The sequence below is a fragment of the Ambystoma mexicanum genome, chromosome 6q (assembly GCF_040938575.1).
Source record: "Ambystoma mexicanum isolate Mex_15411 chromosome 6q, UKY_AmexF1_1, whole genome shotgun sequence".
NCBI classification, from domain to species: domain Eukaryota; kingdom Metazoa; phylum Chordata; class Amphibia; order Caudata; family Ambystomatidae; genus Ambystoma; species Ambystoma mexicanum.
Window position 1 is genome coordinate 1645498330 of NC_090937.1, and position 17348 is coordinate 1645515677.

Below are 17348 nucleotides of genomic sequence, written 5' to 3' on the forward strand. Positions count from 1 at the left end.
AATCCCCCCTATGGAGTCATAATGGGACTCCATGGAATGGGGATTTACCACCAGCGTCGGACCTCCTAATATGCAGGCATTACCGGCGAGTTAGGTGCCGGAAACGGTATTACCAATACCACCAGGATACCGGCAAACTGGTAATGAGGCCCAAAGTCTCACATTTGTCCCTTCTGTCTGTTGGACGCCCAAGTCTTCTCCATGTAATAGAAGTAGAAGTATAGGTAAAACAAGCAGGTTTTCTAGATTGCATTGCACCATCTAATAATAAATATTCTTTTATAACTAGCTTATACCAACGAGTGGTTTCTAAGCGTGGGATCGGCATTCAAACCTGTATTGCAACCCAGTTGTCTTGCTCCCAATTCCAAATGGAGTGTGCTGGAGCCTCCAGTAGGGGCTTTGGTAGGAATAGAGGTAGAGAAAAGCATATAACTGTCACTATGCTTCAAAAGAGAGAGTAATCAATAAACCCCTGCAGTTGGTTCGCAACCCACGCTCACCCACACAGGACTTATTTATTAATGCCATGTAATGTATAGGGGATGTACTGTGAACCCCTCATCAACTCAGTTCTTATCAGAACATGCACAATATATTAAAAAAACAATATATGGCAAGTTATATGGATGCCCCACACTTAATACACATGCACAACTGCTAATGAAAAGATTCTCATTAAGACCACTCAATAAAAACTCTGACACTGTTGAAAAAGTGCATTTCTTTTCATTATGAGGAAACAATGAAAGAAAAGCATTGCAACTGATAGTATGAGTACACATAACACACTTAATATGAAAAAGGTTATCAATGAAAACGATGCTATCATTTTCTAGACTATGGGCCTCATTACGAGTATGGAGGGAGCCAGGCACTTAATAAGAGCATGGCTGCCTCCATACCGGGTTCCAGTACCGGGTTCTGTGAATGAGGAATTACCGGGTCATTCCGGGTAATTCCTCATTCACAAAACCAATCCCCATTCCCACTTGAGCCCCCATAGGGCTCAATGGGAATGGGGATGGAGCTAATAACAGACCCGTTAATAACAGGCCCGTTATTAGCTCCTTGGTCCCCTTGAGGGACCCGCAAAGGACGTCTGGTCTGACCAGACATTCTGTGCGGTTCCCGCTAGGGAACCTCGTAATAAGGCATCCCTTAATGAACGGTGTCGGTCCTGTACCAGCACCCTTCATTACGGGAGCGCCAGCCTCGTAATGAGGCCCAATATCTCTACTCAAGATAAATCAACCAACTCAAAAACATAAAAGCTCCTTAAAGGCAATTGTATGCTCATCAATACTCACTAAAAAGCCTCATGAAAAGAACTGCCCTTTCAATATCTTCCCTCTTTCTCAATATGATAATGAAAAATGGGCAAAACCATAACCCATACTCACTACAGTCCTGTGTGATAGTTGAGAGCTGGAAGCCTAGATCAAGGCCTTTTGAGTTGTGTAAAAATCCAAAACTCACAGGAAAATCCACAAAATCCACAAAAAGCAGATCCATTGGACTGGTCATTGGCATTGGCCTGACTGTAACAAAACCTAAAAAGAGATTTAGGGCCTCATTACGAGGTAGGAATTAGCCGTGGTGCTACCCCCTTACCGCATTCCGGGTCCGGGTTCTCGGAATAGGGACTTACTGGGTCATTCCAACCTTGGAGGACCCGGTAAGTCCCCATTCTGAGAACCATTCCCCGTTCCCATTCGAGCCCCCATAGGGCAGTTATTAGCTCCCTGTTCCCTTAGCGGCTCCCGCTAAGGGACCTCGTAATGCGGCGGTAAGGGTTTACCGTTGCCGTTAACCCCTTACCGCCGACCTCGTAATGAGGCCCTTAGTGTCACTTGGATGTGATCAAGGTGCAAACTTAAGCCAAATCTAAATAAAATAGTTCAATGGGTATTGAGCTGCTGTTGGTAAGGGTGCTTCCCTATACAGCCCATTAAAAAGGAATAGTTCTCTCAAACTCATAACAGAATTCTGCTAGTTTGTTTATTCAAACAACGGCTCAGAGAAAATCATAACAACATTCTCTATGCCCCGCCTTGCCCGGAACCACGCCACGTTCTTATTGTAGTTTGTTTGAATCCATCTGAACATCATTCACAGTTAACTCGAACATTGGATACCAATTACATAAATAAAACTGCCACTGGATTGCAGCCCGGAATCTTGTTTACCATTTTCTCCCTGTGTTCCAAAACAGCTGATAACTTGGCTCACAGCCTGACCTTCTCGCAAGACATTAAGGAATTGTGTAATTACTCACTTGTAAAATACAATTTAAATGCAAACCTACCACATTTTAGTAAATGCTTATATATATACCTACCTTTTAAAGTCCCATGTGTGTCCTAACAATACTAATATATACCAGGACTTCACAGATTGTGAATACTGCTCACATCTCCTAACTGTATTGTCCCCTGGTCAGTTAGAACAAATGACACCCCCATGAGTAGTAGAACAAGTCGGGGAGGATGTCTGAGACTCATGGAAATAAGAGTGAAGAGACAAAAGAACAAAAGTATTCAACATTGAACCTGCCACCAATGTTCACTCAAGAGCTGCACTGGTATCTAAAATAAAACTTCAATTACACATGAACTAAAAACACTTGCACTGATGAGAAGAGCTGGCTCTGGCAGATGTACGGTTGTAGGCTGCTTCCAGTTGATTCTGCAAGTCTATTTCTCAACACAGTCACTGCAAAACAAATGAAGTATATGAAGTCATAATCGTTGACAGAGATGGGTAGATTAACTACTTGCTAAAATTGTCAGTCAGATTTAGAGAGCTGGTGGATAGTTCTTCTCTCATATTATTTGCGATGAGATAAAAATATGATCAGGATGAATCCAGATTTAAGGATATAGAAGCTAGGAGACATTCCTACGCCTATTGTTCCAATGAATTGCATTATCTTTGTCCATGGATTGAAGAAGAGGACTGTATGCATCAGCCAGTCCGTAATGTTTTCCAGGATGAAACTCCGATATGATGGGGAGGAACTTTCCAGTAGGGTTTTAACTCCTTTTTGCCAATCAGGTGATTTCTCCAGCAGCGCTTTGGCCCAGATTATTGCTCTCTTTGATGCTTCTGCAAATGTTTCTCTGGTGCGGTTAACGGTAATCTGCATTTTCAGGAGGTATGCCAGATTCAGGGACAATTTGCGGGAACTGAGGAGGCTTCAGCTTCACTTCAGTCCAGTTCAATAGCACAGAATCAGTCTGCACCGGTGGCTGAAGTATTTCACAGCATTGTACCACTTCCGAGACAGTGATCAGGATGGCGACTCCCACAGGCACACTACAGCATGAAGAGTTGAACTGCACAATGTAAGAACCATTAGGTAGCAACAAGGCTTTGCTGCTGAAAGTTTCCATCTGAATCGCACCTAATGTATATACTACAGAGTTGGAACGCTGCTCACATGTTGGACTTTTGAAATGTCCTGGCATCCTACATGAAGTGTTCCAGCATAGTCTTTCAGGTAATACTGGTAAACAGTAGAGTCCTTCACGCAAGCAAGTGTGTAGGTTACCACATTGCTTGTTTTCACCCACTGATTCTCCACTTGATGAAGGGCACCCCAGGACTGCAATGTTTCACACAGAGTTGGTCTTGTTGGCACTGGAATGTTCAAAATAATATAGGTTGCCTCTGAGATGGCTTGTCTCTGAGCCTGTTTGGATAGGTTAATTTCCAGCAGTTACACTTGCCATGTTATGGTAGTCCAAACTGGAACTTCTGTACACAGTGTGCCTAAGAAATCTTTTATATTTTTGACAAAAGCTTGGTGGCGATCTACTAGGGTTTTCAAGTCTTCTTGAATGATATCCACCATATCCACTAGCACATCTCTTAGGTTATAGTTGCCTTTCTGCAAAGCAATGAAATTGTTGTCAGCTGCATGAAAGCTCTTCTCTATTAAATGGTCTGCCAGGTGTTGGATTTCCATTAATGGTGTAGGAGGATTCAGGAGGTCTTGTGTCTCTTTGGATCCAAACCTTTGTAAACAGAAAAATCGCACCCCAGAACCTTGGTTCTCGGAAGAGCTCAGAGCACGTAAACTTCACTGTAGGCAGGCAGAGAGAAAGTGGCATCTTGATTATTCCAACAAAGCCAAAGCCCTTTTCCACTGCTCTCTCACGGCCTATCATAAGGCACTACTGCTAAGAAACTTTATTACAGTCATAATGTACAGTTAGCCCTAAATAAACCTTAGGCCCTTTTTGATCTTGTGCAATCACTATTGTAACCTGAGAAAAGTGGTGCCTCGGTCCCACCGTCGCAGGGTTTATGTGGCTCCTCTCAGCTTTCATTTTGGAAAATATCTTGGTTATCCGTGACCATATAAAGGACGGCCTGCCTTTGCTAACGGCCGATGCGACTGTTATTGATTGCCCTCCTGCGAACGCATCCTGGTCCTCTTTCCCTTTGTTCTCTAACTCCAATGTATTGCTGGCTATTTCTAAACTGAAGTCTGCCTCCCCCGCCGATGCTATACCTCGGGCCCTTTTAAAGGAAGCATCTAAAGATCTGATTGAGCATATTACCACTGCCGTCAATGTCTCTTTCTGTACTGGAGTAATTCCTCCATCCCTCAAGCATGTCCTGGTAGTTCCACTTCTAAAGAAGCCCTCCCTTGATCCCGGTGTAATGTCAAACTACCGCCCTATTTCACTTCTTCCTTTCCTTATGAAGTTGATGGAGGCACTGGGGTCCCCCCTTCTGTCTAGCTTTCTTGAGTCATCTCACTGCTTTGACTCATTCCAGTCTGAGTTCAGGCCGGGCAGGGGCACTTAATCCGTCTTGAACTCGGAACTGGACGATCTGGCGCGGCTGGTGGACAAGGGTGGTGTCGGAGCAGTCCTTCTAGATCTTTCAGCTGCTTTCGACACATTTGATCATTCTATCTTGATTTCCCGTCTCTCAGACGCTGGCCTCTCCGGCCGGGTTCTCGACTGGTTCACTGCCTATCTGTCCAACCGGTCCCCATCTATTTCTCTTCCTCCTTTTCACTCGGCTCTGGTCTCACTTCTCTGTGGAGTTCCTCAGGGTTTTGCATTCTCCCCTATTCTGTTTAATGTATATATCAGACCTCTTCTGTTTCTCATCCAGGTGCATGGGTTTCGTTATTATTCCTACGCGGATGACACACAGATTGTTGTCCGTCTTGACCTCACACAAGCCGATACTGCAGTTCGGTTGAAGAATTGTCTTGAGGATCTGGGGAGATAGATGATGAAAAATCGGTTGAAGCTCAACGGAAGTAAGACCGAGGTCCTGGTAGTGGGTACTACACCTCCCCAACTGTTCTGGGCCTTGGAATTCTGGCCAACGAGCCTGGCCCCCTCCTCTTGCTGGTGCAATCAGGCAGGAACCTGGGTGTTCGAATCTCTGCCTCTCTTGCCCTTGATGTCCAGGTGGCAAGTGTATGCAGGGCCGGTCACTTCAAACTCTGCATTTTGCAGAAAGTCCTACCCTACCTTCCCATCGAGTGTCAGGTTCTGGTGGTGGCGGCTCTGGTGGTAAACGCTCTCGATTACTGCAACTCTCTCTATTTGGCCCAACCGCTTCATCTGATTAACAGGCTCCAATCATTGCAGAATGCAGCCGCTCGTTCCATACTTCACCCCCCCTTTTGGATCCCATATCTCCCCTGTGCTAAGAAAACTTCACTGGTTCCCCGTTGCTAACCGTACCTTTTATGGCATGGGAGCGGAGTACCTCCAGGCCAAATTCCGACCAGCTCGTTGAGATCCCAATCTGCGCTTCTTGTCCCTCGTTACCGTCTGTCGCGTAAGGGTGGGAAAGCTTTTTCTGTGGTGGCTGCAAGATCCTGGAAATGATCTTCCTTGCGCCCTTCGCAGTACTGCAGGCCATTTTTCCTTCCGCACACTACTGCAAACCACTATGTTCTAGTATGTTTCTGACTCTGTTATGTTGACTGCTCTTACCCACTCGACAGCGCCAAGATGCCCTCAGGTGTACGTGCGCTCTACTACGTTTCCATACCATAACAAAACATAACCTTTCCTAAATTACCTATCCTATCTAGGATTGCTAACCAAAAACTCCTGATTCACCTGACTTACCCCATGTGTCTATCTCACTAATAACCACATTTAAAAGGGATTGCTTCACCATTAACTAGCATGCTTTGCCTATGGAAATGGCATGGGTTTGTGAAGTGTTGCCTGTAGTCCAACACCTATACCTTTGTTTCTCTTTTATAAGTCATTGACCTGGAGATTCCAGGCTACTGGAATGCCTGAAGCATTTGTAATATGCTAGCTTTTGTTTTCCTGTATTGCTTTATTAAGCTGATCAGTCAAACAAAATTAACCCTCTTTGAATCTGGATAAAAAGTTATATCAGCCAAAATACAGGAAGTTTTGAAAATGCGTGTAGTTAAGAAAGTACATCAAATCCAGATGTTTACATGCTAAATCTAGAGTGTCCGTTCACCTGCCAAGATTCACCCCTCATGTTATGTTAAGAGGGACTGATTCCTGCCATGATTTTCCTGTCGTTGTGGCAAAGAAGGTTTATCATATACTGAGTATATGGACCACACAAATGTACTATTCTCTGGTGGAGGGGGGAATGTATACTTATTCTGTTCTATGGGCCCTCCCTCTTCTTTTGTCACATAAGGAAACTGTGCCCTAAATTCAGGTGATGTGTCTGGAAAATGAACAGCATTTTGTTTATCCTCTGCACTGGCTCTTGTTTGTAAAAGAGGACGTGCCAACATACTTCACAAAACAGACATGATCTGACATGTCATCTAAAGTCTCCAGATCATCTACATGATCTAAAGTACACTTTGCGCAAATGTTTCAATCATAGCCTTCCACGTGTTCCTATAAGGAACATGTGGCATGCCTCTCGAGGGACACTATTCTGGATTATTTTATCACTTATGGTGTATATACCTGGAGCTGCAGGCTGGGCCCACTGTAGGATTTATACTGGCGCATCCAGAACTGACCTAACTCAAGTGGGTATATGGTCATTTGTATAGAGAACCCCACCCATATCAGCCCTCACCTCCTTCCTATGTAGTGCCTGATAAGGCTAAATTTGACATGTACATTTTTCTGCAGGTAATAGGGATCTTTACTGGAGTAAAGACAAAAAGGGCCGGAGGTCAGTAAGAAAAAAACGGTGAGAGGACATATCCACAGCAAAATGTACAGCAAAATAACTGCCTCGTCGATAATCTCGCATTCCTTGGAGCAGCCTGTACATTTCCAAACTTGCAAGATTGAGTGTGTGCTTTGCTTTGTTTCTGGCTCTATATCTGGCTGATCTGTTCCAAAAATGTAACTTCTTACTGAGGTGGCGGAGGATTCTTGATTGATTTTTATCATAGGGATGTTTTACCTTCTTGGCTGCTTGTCAAGTTGCTCAAGGTGGAGCGTCTCCTCCCTTTGGAACCCATCTGGGGCTGGCTTCAGGTGATCGACTTAAATGTATAATGCAGTGAGGAACTACCACACTGAGGGTCTGCACTCCAATGTGTGGTATAAAATCCAAACCACTAATGCTCTACTAAATTCTATCATTTTAATCCAACAATGTGTATAATCTTTTGCAATGGGCAGATAAATTCCTTTTATGGCAACATCTCAAGTAAAGAAAAGAAGGCTTTTGCTCAACGTGTATCGGACAACCGCGCCTTTTTTAAGAGAGTATATCTGCAATACATACAAAGAACATTAACTAAAAACTAATAACACAAAATTATGACTCAAAATATTAAAGAATTACAGAAATACAAAAAGGCAAAAAACAAAAATGATAACCCAAATTGTTCTCGTTATATGTACCAATAAATAATTTACCATGATGAAAAAAATGGTATTGGGATCACTTCAAATTAACAGAAAAATGACACCCACAAAAATCCTAATGAGATATTAACCCCCAAAAAATAAAGAGAAACTGACTAAAGGAAACTGCATTAAAACAATAAGGAAAGCAATAAAGCAAACTGGGATATCCCAAGCACGATAAATACTAGTTTTGTCTACCAACCATAAACTCCATACAACACCAATCACCACGTTGACACCAATGCTTCAATGTCAAGCACTAATGAACCAAACTCAAATCACTTACCCAAGTTCAACATTTCAAAAACAAAAAGCTAGTATCCAACAACTTCTACAAAGCAACACCAGGTAATGGTGCCGATTTGTTTCTGTATAAAAAAGCATCCAAAATGGAAAATGACTAAAAGAAGTATCAGTGGAAATCGTTTAAGCAACACAATCTACGCAAACCTACCTACGTAACTCTCGCACCACTCCTGCCTCAATGGATCTTCTACCCCAACCGGCTTCCTGCCTGGAGCTGGTACTATCCCCCTCTACAGGAATGGATCTGCCATGAAAGGTCTCATTCTCTTCTTCTCCTATGTGGGGCAGGCTGAAAGCACGCGTCCTTTCCCTTCTACTTCTAGCGGAGAAGTTGCTCCTGCCTAGTTTCTGTCTGGTACTTCTAGTGCCAGTAGGTGGTGCCCTTTTTCTCTGCTTCATTTCACACACCACCTTCTTTGTCTCCTCATTGGGGCGTCTACCCAGGTGATCTTTCCCTAGGGACCTATAGGTAGCGGTCACTATTTGACCAAATTGAATTTACTTTTCTTGTACACTGGGCAACATGGCAATGCATCTAAAGACTTCTAGTCTCACTGATTGTATTAATTTATCTATTTATTTATTGAGCATTGGTTAGGTGCCTATACAACAAAATGGTGTTTCCAGGCGCCACAAGACAAAGTGGGGACTGAACAAGGGGAGTAAATAATAATGACAAAAACAGTAAATATACAATCGTGGTCCTACTAGGTCTTGTGAAATTCGGATGTGCAATTCCATCGAAGAAAACTGCATGAGATAGGGAAGGGAGAAGAGGATGGGGGAAGGAGCAAGGTATAGGCAAGTGCTGGTGAGGGCCTGGGAGGAAAGTGCCGAGAGGTGCCAGGGGAGAAGGCCACTGGCTAAGTGCTAGGGCGGAGGAATCCCAAGGGTGAGATGCCAGGTAGGGTGCCCACAAGTGCAGTCTTGGGGCAGAGGGGTGCTGGTGTCGACTGGGCAGGGGCCTGATGACCTGTGAGATTCATGAAGAACCAGGCTACCAGTCTCAGCAGCAGTGGGGTGATTAGCAGGGAAAGAGGTAGAGAAAAGCAGAGTTTTGAGAAGTTGTTTTAAGGAGGTCCAGCTCAAGTCTGAGAGTGTGGCAGGGAGGCTGTTCCAATGAGAGGCACCTGCCGAAGAGACCTGCCCCCAGCTCTCTGCTTGGAGAAGCGTTTGACAAGTAGAGAGTTGGAGTGGGAGGAGCTGAGAGCTCTAGCAGGGCAGTGTTTAGGGAGAGAAAGTTGGAGATAGCGTGGTCCCAAGCCCCAGAAAGCCTTGTGGATGTTGCAGAGGGTCTTCCATTTGATCCTTGCGGCCACCGGGAGCCAGTAGAGAGATCTTAGGGCTGGAGAGATATAGTGAGGAACGGGAGAATGCCTCTAAGGAGATGAAGCTGAAAGTGGGCCTTCTGGGTAAAGTCCAAGATGTGAGGAGTGAAGGAGAGAGAGGAGGAGTTGAAGATGACCCCAAGGTTTTTGGCCTCGCAAAATGGTGAGGTTAGAGGGCCCAAGGAAGGCAGCCAGAGGGTAGGAGGGGAAACAGAGCACAGGTGTCCCAATAAGAATGATCTCCGTCTTACTGGCATGCTGTTAGGCGCAGACCAAGCCTGGATAGTGGTCAGCCAATCGGGGATGAGAGGAGGAAAAGGAGGTAGTAGAGGGAAGTTTGAAGTAAAGATGTGTGTCATCGGTATAACACTGGAAATTAGGTGAGAAGGAGGAGATCAGGTGAGCAAGAGGGGCAAGATAGATATTGAAGAGCCATGGCAATATGATAGAGCCCTGGGTGATGCCGCAGAAAGAGATTGGTGAAAGAGAAAGGGCCTAGCTGCAACTGGGACGGGCAGTTAGTGAGGAAAGAGGTCAGCCAATCCAGTGCCTGGAACCTGATGCAGGGGGTATCACAGAGCCGTTTTATGAGGATAGAATGGTTGACCGTGTCAAAGGCAGAGGAGAGATCGAGGAGGATGAGAACTGCAGGAGAGTTGGAGTCAAGATTTGTGAGCATGTTTTTATGGGTGTTCAGGAGAGCAGTTTCCGTGCCTCTAGATGCCATCCAGATTGATGGTCACAGAGGCCACCAACAAGTTCTCTATGAAGGATCAGTTGGGGGAGGCCCATATTCTCCAAGAGTTTATCCAATTAGGGGGTGGTTGAGATAGGGGGTTAGTAGGGCATGAGGGATCAGCAGACAGCTTTATTAGGAGAGGGTGCACAAGAGAGTGCTTGAGGGATAGAGGGGAAAGAGCCAGTGGCGAAGGAGTGGTGGCAAAAATCGTCAAGAGCCATGGCAAGAGAGGAGATGTTGTCATTAATGGTTCTAGAAGAGCAAGGGAGCACCTGTTTGGATGAGACCTTCATGGAGCAGACAACTTTAGAGACCTCATCAGATGCTATGGGCAGGAGGGAGGTGTCAGGAAGGTCAGTAGACTCCTCTTCTTCCTGTGATACCCCAGACTCCCCTTCCTCCCCTTCCTCCTCACCTTGAAGTCTCCGGCGTTGAATTAGCGTTGGATTGTCCTTAGTTCGAGTCTTCACCCCTTTTTTTTGAAGATAGGGACGACCAAGGTAGGACGCCACAGTGACACCCTTTTGGGTGATCTGTGCCAACCCTCCTCGGGCGCAGTTATTCGGGGAAAAAGCCAATGGCACAAAAAACCCCGGAAGAGGCTGCAGTAGAAGGAGAGGAATCGGATGAACACGGTCCAGTTATCGAAGTAATTCCAGGAAGAATCGGGTAAGATCCAGATCAAAGAAAGTTCCAGGACAATAAAACAGAAGAGGGCTAGGCGAAGCAATCCAAATGGCAGGCAGAGGTCGGTACACGGGAATCAACAGGAGGTAACTCTGGTACAGATTTAGCAGACAAGGGCTGGGCGAGGCAATCCACAAGACAGGCTGAGGTCGACTCCGGGATATCACTGATAGAAAAGAAGGAGGATAAGAGGAGGAACAAGAGTGGAGAAATCCTAACGGGGAGCAGACTAGAAAAGACGGAAAAAGAATAGAAGGAAAAAACTCAAGACGGAAGGGAGGAAGGGTGATTAGATGGGAACGGAACCGACAAGGAGGAGAGGGCAAGAAGGAGGGGAAGAAAAACCTAGATGAATGTTCGGAGCGAAAGAAAGGGAAGAAGAAGTGAAACAAAGAATACGGAAGGGAAATCTGTTGCTACTCAGGAAAAAGACAGCGGCGCAGGAACAGGACGAAAACACTGTACGTTGCAACGCACCTGACCCCGGAAGTGAAAAGGCTTAAATACCGAGTTCAGGTACGCTGCAACGACAACTAGACCTGCACTGCACGCTCAAAATTTACGTGACAGAACCCGCTAGGGCGGGCGCAGCTTCCACTTCTTCCAAAGCCGCCAGTTTCCCTGCGGCGTGACAGTATGCCCCCTCCTAAGGTCCACCCCACCGGGTTTATTGGGATGTCTGAAATGGAACCTACGCAATAGGAGAGGTGTATTTAAATGTGTTCTAGGTTCCCACGTGTCTTCAGACCTCGGGTATCCTTTCCAGTGGACTAAGTATTCTAGACGTCCCTTATGATATCGTGAGTCACAAATTTGGGATACCTCATAGATGTCTTCAGTAGGATCTGGAGGGACTGGGGTGTTCTTCCTTTTCCGGAACCACCTATCTTCCATAAAGGTCTTCAATTGAGAGGTGTGAAACACCGGATGTACCCGACTTAATCGAGCAGGTAGCTGTAAGCGAAAGGCTACTGGGTTGATCACATGTGTTATTTTGTATGGTCCTATGTATCTAGGGGACAGTTTAGACGGGTGAACCCAACGTGGTAGGAATTTAGTGGATAGAAGTACCTTGGATCCGACTCCCCAATTGGGCACTGGTCTCCTGTGTTTATTAGCTTGGGTTCGATTTCTTTCTTGTGCCTCTAAGAGTCCTAGTCTAGCTTTGTCTTGGGCTTCTCGGATAGTTGTTAAAGAAGCTTCCACGGAGGGCACCGAGGACTCAATGTTTGCCAAGGGAAGAAAGGTACGGGGATGATACCCGTACGAGCAAAAAAAAGGGCTGGAACCTAAGGCAGAGTGGCAGGTGTTGTTATATGAAAATTCGGCCGTAGGGAGTAACTGGACCCAATCATCCTGTTGTTGGTTGACAAAACACCGGAGATACTGCTCCAACGTACCATTAAGACGTTCAGTTTGTCCATTCGATTGTGGATGAAATCCCGAGGTCAAGGCCCTTTCAATGCCTAATCGCTTGCATAAGGCAGACCAGAAATGAGAAGTGTACTGGCTGCCACGGTCTGAGATGATCTTAGTAGGCATACCATGTAGCTTAAATATGTCCCTCAAGAAGACTTCAGCCATGCGAGATGCAGAAGGTACACCAGGTAGGGGTGAGAAATGTGCCATTTTAGTGAATGAATCGATGACCACCATTATACAAGTACAACCCTGAGATACTGGCAACTCTACAATGAAGTCAGTCGAGATAGTGGTCCATGGACCTGTGGGTATGGTACCGGATTCCAACAATCCCAGAGGCTTTTGTGTGGACGACTTGTTACGAAGACAGGTGACACAAGACTGGACGTATTGTCGGGTCTCTTCCTTCATGCTAGGCCAAAAAAAATATCTCGATAAGAGTTCTTGTGTGTTCCGAATTCCACGATGGCCTGCAATTTTGGTATCATGGCACCAGAATAATGCTGTTCTCCTTAAGGACGGAGTCGGCAGATACAACTTGTCCTTAACCAGATATAAACCTTCCTTGATTACATAATCGCTCTTGTTGTTAACCTTTTCTGTTTCAAATCTCCCTCCAGAATTGTCCTTGACCTGTTGCAGGAATGTGGACACCGCTCCTATCCTCTGAGTTCTTGCAAACATCAATTCTGTAGTTGTTTCTTGTTCAGACAGGTAGTCACTACGTCGAGACAGGGCATCTGCCACTAAGTTATGTTCACCCGGAATGTAAGTGATGTTAAAATCAAATTGGGCGAAAAAATGTGCCCACCTTGCCTGTCTTGTGTTGTAACATTCAAATTGACGTAATACCTGTAGGTTCTTATGATCTGTTCGGAGGGTAAAAGGGTGTTCTCCACCTTGGAGAAGGTGTCGCCACTCTGTGCAAGCTAATTTCATAGCCAGCAATTCTCTCTCTATCACAGAGTAGTTACGTTGACTGGGGTTAAGTGTCTTGGAATAATAGGACACTGGATGTTCCTTCCCTTCATACTCTTGCAGTAACACTGCTCCGATAGCAGCAGAAGATGCATCAGTTTCCACTATAAAAGGACGGAGATGGTCAGGTTGTCTTAATATGGGAGCTGAACAGAAGGCTTGCTTGAGTTGTTGAAAACTCACTTCGGCTAGAGAAGACCATTGGAAAGGAGAGGAAGATTTCTTAAGGAGTGAGGTCATCGGGAGTACCTGTTGAGAGAAGTTGGGTATGAACTTCCGGTAGAAATTCGATAACCCAAGGAACCTTTGGATGTCCTTAACAGACTTGGGAGACGGCCAGTCTAGAATAGCATTGACCTTCTGAGGGTCCATGGCGATTCCCTCAGAAGAAAGAATGTACCCCAGATATGATATGGACGTGGCCGAAAATACACACTTTTCCAATTTGACAGAGAGTTGATTGTCTTTGAGTCTGTGAAATACTTCCTTGACATGAGTGTTATGCTCAACTTGTGAGTGGGAAAAGACCAATATGTCGTCAAGATAAACGATGACTGAATGTCCTAAGAGATCCGAAAAAAGTCTATCCATGAAACGTTGGAATATCGATGGAGCATTTACAAGGCCAAAGGGCATCACTTGATACTCATACAGACCATAAGGGGTCCTAAAGGCTGTCTTCCACTCATCTCCGGTTTGAATCCTAAGCAAATGGTAAGCGTTGCGTAAGTCTAGTTTGGTAAATACTGTAGCTGACAGTACGGCATGTATGATTTCAGAGATGAGAGGCATAGGGTATCTGTCCTGGACGGTTACCTTATTCAATCCTCTGTAATCAATACAGGGGCGTAGCTCTTGCGTGACATTCTTGGGAATGAAGAATAAGGAGGCACCAGCAGGAGATTTTGAAGGTCTGATCAACTTATTAGCTAAGTTCTTGTCGAGATAGTCTCTCAGATACTGCTTTTCTTGCATAGTCAAGGGGTACATACGACCAAATGGGACTAAGGCATCAGGGTGCAGTTCTATGCAGCAATCCTCGGGTCTGTGAGGAGGAAGTTCTAACGGTATCTTCTCTATCACAACCGCAGCGTAACTACTTAAATAGGATGGTAAGCATGTATGGATTTGGATTCTGTCCCACAGGAAGTCTGCATCATAGAAAAGGTAGGCTTCGGCAAACAGCTTGCCTTGCAGAAGTTTGAATGAAAACTTAACAGGTTTCTAGACCAGTCAATGGTAGGGTTATGCCGACGCAACCATCCAATGCCTAGAATCAAAGGGAAGTGAGCAGCTCTGATAATGTCAAAGGAAAGGCGTTCAGTATGTTGCATGATACGCATGGTGAGGACTTCGGTAGAATGGGTAATAAGGCCTGAGCTCAAAGGTTCGCCATCAACTCCCTCCACCGATTGGTCCTCGGTCTTGGCTATCCGAGTCAGTCCTTGACTCTCTCCCCAGTGGGTATCTATAAAATTACCTGCAGCCCCACAATCCAGAAGGGCCTGAGTCTGAATTGAGGTCTGGCCATTCAAAAGAGTGACTGTCATCACCATAAGACGATCATCGTCAGAACACTCCAAAGTGGTGACTGAGAGGGTAACAAAGGGACTGGATTCCTTCCCTCGGTAATATGTCCCCAAATTTACCAAGGGTGCTCGTTTCCCGAGCGCCTAGGAGGTACATCAGGACATTCTCGAAGCAGGTGAGTTGAAGATCCACAGTACATGCATAAATTCCCTTCTCGCCTCCTCCTACGTTCTTCTGCCGAGAGAGGAGAACGGGTGATGCCGATCTGCATAGGCTCTTCACGAGAGAGACGAGTAGAGGGAGAAGGTGCAGAAGGAGAAGCAGCTGGGGGCACAGGAAGACCACTCTTAATCCTTCGTCGCTCAGCTCGCCGTTCAGACAGCCGGAAATCGATCCGAAGTGTTGCAGTGATTAGATCGGCGAAAGTTGAGGGGCGTTCGATACGCGCAAGTTCATCTTTTAACTCTTCTCGCAGACCCCTCCGAAAGATGACATACTGGGCTTGTTCTTGCCATCCAGCTTCCGCAGCGATCTGCTTAAATGAGGTGATATAGGACATTAAATCTGAGTTTCCTTTTCGGATGTCCAACAGATCCTCGGAAGCCAGAAAGGTGCTCTCTGTTCGAAGGAAGGTTTGCTTCATCAAGGTTTTGAAAGCCTCATAATCCTGGAGCACAGGATCAGTTTGATTGACTAAAGGGGTGGCCCACGTCAAGGCATTGCCAGACATGTGGGTTATCATAAAACCAACCCTGGTATGTCCAGAAGTAAAGGCATGTGGACGAAATGAGAAATGTAAGTGACAAGCATCCAAGAACTCCTTTAGCCTTTTGGGCGTCCCATCAAACTTCCCAGAGACTTACGGTAAGGGAGGCAGATCAGTTGTCGGTAGGTCTCGCTCTGCCATCCTCTGTTGTAGCACAGCGTTTGAGCCCTTTAGATTCTGGACCTCCAGGCCCAAATTTTGGACGGCTGCTACAAGTTCCTGAACCTGCTGCGGAGTGGCCATATCGCATTCGTGGCGTTGCAAACTGTCAGGAAGGTCAGTAGACTCCTCTTCTTCCTGTGATACCCCAGACTCCCCTTCCTCCCCTTCCTCCTCACCTTGAAGTCTCCGGCGTTGAATTAGCGTTGGATTGTCCTTAGTTCGAGTCTTCACCCCTTTTTTTTGAAGATAGGGACGACCAAGGTAGGACGCCACAGTGACACCCTTTTGGGTGATCTGTGGCAACCCTCCTCGGGTGCAGTTATTCGGGGAAAAAGCCAATGGCACAAAAAACCCCGGAAGAGGCTGCAGTAGAACGAGAGGAATCGGATGAACACGGTCCAGTTATCGAAGTAATTCCAGGAAGAATCGGGTAAGATCCAGATCAAAGAAAGTTCCAGGACAATAAAACAGAAGAGGGCTAGGCGAAGCAATCCAAATGGCAGGCAGAGGTCGGTACACGGGAATCAACAGGAGGTAACTCTGGTACAGATTTAGCAGACAAGGGCTGGACGAGGCAATCGACAAGACAGGCTGAGGTCGACTCCGGGATATCACTGATAGAAAAGAAGGAGGATAAGAGGAGGAACAAGAGTGGAGAAATCCTAACGGGGAGCAGACTAGAAAAGACGTAAAAAGAATAGAAGGAAAAAACTCAAGACGGAAGGGAGGAAGGGTGATTAGATGGGAACGGAACCGACAAGGAGGAGAGGGCAAGAAGGAGGGGAAGAAAAACCTAGATGAATGTTCGGAGCGAAAGAAAGGGAAGAAGAAGTGAAACAAAGAATACGGAAGGGAAATCTGTTGCTACTCAGGAAAAAGACAGCGGCGCAGGAACAGGACGAAAACACTACGTTGCAACGCACCTGACCCCGGAAGTGAAAAGGCTTAAATACCGAGTTCAGGTACGCCGCAACGACAACTAGACCTGCACTGCACGCTCAAAATTTACGTGACGGAACCCGCTAGGGCGGGCGCAGCTTCCACTTCTTCCAAAGCAGCCAGTTTCCCTGCGGCGTGACAGGAGGAGAGGCAGGAGTGGGAGTAGGGGTGGGGGTGTTTTTTGGAGGAAAGTGAGGCCAGGATTTCTTGAGTTTTAGATTTGAAATGGGAGGGAAAAGTTGTGCAGAGAGCTTGGGAAGGTAGGAGAGAGGTGGAGACTGCAGTTGGATCGGCGAGTTCCTTGCAGATTTTGAAAAGTTAATCCATGTTGTTAGCTGCTCCAGAGATGCAGGCTTGAATGCGGGCCCTCTTCTTGGAGTGCATAGAAGAGTGATATTGCCTTTGGAGCAGGCGACAGAACAGTTTGTCAGAGGATGAACCTAAGGTCTGCCACTTCCATTCAGCAACTCTGCACTTACGTTTCAGAGATGCAAGATCGGAGTCATACCATCGGTTGCACTTGGAGGCAGGCCTCAGGGGCTCATAATGAAAGGGGCAAGGATGTCGAGGGTGTTAGAGATGGAGAGGTGGAGGTTAGCAAGGACAGAGTCAAAGGGGGAGTCAGTAACAGGGGT

At 46.0% G+C, this 17348-nt stretch overlaps 1 protein-coding gene across 1 annotated transcript in view; it reads right to left on the reverse strand.

The window, feature by feature from the left end:
- The window catches only part of LOC138516964 (zinc finger protein 271-like), a 108397-nt gene that overhangs the window by 6401 nt on the left and 84648 nt on the right, over positions 1-17348 (reverse strand). The gene's annotated exons all lie outside the window — the stretch shown is intronic.